Raw genomic sequence first — 2,325 nt, 5'->3', positions numbered from 1 at the left:
TATATAACTCAAGTCTTACCTAACCAAGTACTACAGGGGTCATAGAGATGAAGCAGCAGGTAAGATGTATCTATTTTCCGAATGGAAAATAGAAGACGAGGACGAACGAGGAGAATGAAAAAGAGTTTGGGGGCTGGACGGTTTGGTAGGAGATCCTTTCAGATATGAATCTTGAGATGGATGGGCGTGCGTGCATATTCCAGAACAAGAAGTGGTACACCTGAAAGAGGCGCCGGGCTGACATGGAGCCGTGTAGGCGGCGATAGCGAGCCACCGGCCTCCGATCCATGACTGGCGGCCACGATGGACGGGAATGGGATAGATGGACCTTTCTTTCTTTCTTCTCCCTGCCTTAACAATTAAATTCGCAAAAGGACCTTTTAGAAAGAGATCTTGCCAGGGTTTTGTTTTGTGAGCCTGCTCCCTTCTTCCTAGCTGTCTTCACGAGTCTTAGTCCATAAGCAAAGCAAGATCAGGAACTGATGAGAAGATTTTACTACTACCATTATGCAATTTTGACGTTGGGCCTAGAAAGCCACGACTTGATCAACGAGCGAGATGTTGTAGTCTGCAGAGAAGGCACGATGTTGCGTGCACGGCTCACTGCTTACGCCCGTCGGTCCGCGTGTTGTAGATGCTCTTACCATCAGCGACCATGGTTGGTCCTACTCCTAGCTAGGGCCGCAGATAGAACCACCTTCCAGGATGGCCAGGAACCGGCGACCTTTCCAACCGCCGCCGCCGGCGGCTTGTCAAACTTAACTCCTGGGCCCCGGCGATGCGACCACGCTTTGTTTACTGAGTATTTTATTGCAGCACTGCTGCTTTGGCTCAGGAAATCGATGGTTAACAAGAGCTCGCCAATGGGGCTCGGGTTTCTTGGAGCAGAATTAAAACTAGTTGAATGCCCGTGGCAGGGATTTATCACAAGGCCATTCAGCTTCAACGCTTCAGTCATTGAGTCATTTGTTACCGCGCTATAAATCCTCCTATGTTTTCTTCAAGTTCGTAAAATTATCGTAGTTATTCGCATCATCCCTGACCTACATACTAGTTTCTATCATCCCTGACCTACAGACAAACAAATGAATATATCATGAGTCGCTCTGCTTCAGCTATTACATTTGCTAAAAATCCACATGTCTTTTGTCTAAGTCGCCAAATTGCCATAGTCATTCCCATCGTCCCTAACTTCTAATGGCTTGCAGCATTGTCATCCACTCCCTCTAAGTTATGAAAAATTCAACAATCCCTAAAACAAGTTAGCAATGCCATGGATCAGAAATCACAAAGTCCTCTCCTTTTTTTTAACATTGCATTAGAGCTCACAGTTCCACTTGTATGAATCATCCTGCCTCAAGGTTAGAATAAAGACTTTGATGATGAGAATTATGTATTTATTCATAACACAATTAATTAGAATAAAAGAACTGTGATTGCCTTTTATCCAAAAAGGGTTTGCCCCCGCTTTCTATTCCAAAGCAATCAACATCGAACACATAGCATTGCTAGAAAGTAGCACATGAAGTCCAAAAGAGAAAGAAGAAGAAGAAACAAATGCCAACAACGGAAGATCGACAAAGCGTGGATGACCCGTGTAACACCCTCGATGCGACTATAGCTCCCACGTGTCGAGGCACGACTTAGAGACGTAATCGCATTGAAGGCATATGTCGCAAGTTAGGCAATCTTCACAACATCCCATGTAATATGAATAATAAAGGGGAGAACATAGTTGGCTTACACTCGCCACGTCACACAAGTACATAAATAACATTACATCATCCAAAACACTCATGCCCCGACTACGGCGCCAAAATAGAAGAAAACCCAACATGCGACACGGTCCCAATCACCCCCGACTGGGCACCACTACTGATCATCGGGAAAGGAAACATAATAACGCTGAGAGTCCTCGTCGAACTCCCACTTGAGCTCGTAATCGTCACCTGGAGCGGAATCACCTGGACCTGCATCTGGAGTTATAGTATCTGTGAGCCACAGGGACTCAGCAATCTCGCACCCTCACGATCAAGACTATTTAAGCTTATAGGTATGGCAAGGTAAAATATGAGTGGAGCTGCAGCAAGCGACTAGCAAGTATGGTGGCTAACTTATTCGCAAAAGAGAGCGAGAAGAGGAGGCAAAGCACGAGCGAGAATCTAGAAGAACAACCTGCGCAAGCATTACTCCAACACCGTGTCCACTTCCCGGACTCCGCCGAGAAGAGGCCATCACGGTAACACACACAGTTGATTCATTTTAATTAATTAAGGTTCAAGTTATCTACAACCGGACATTAACAAATTCCCATCTGCCCATAAC

The sequence above is a fragment of the Triticum urartu genome, chromosome 5 (genome assembly GCF_003073215.2).
Source record: "Triticum urartu cultivar G1812 chromosome 5, Tu2.1, whole genome shotgun sequence".
In the NCBI taxonomy this organism is placed as follows: domain Eukaryota; kingdom Viridiplantae; phylum Streptophyta; class Magnoliopsida; order Poales; family Poaceae; genus Triticum; species Triticum urartu.
This window is presented reverse-complemented; position numbering follows the sequence as displayed.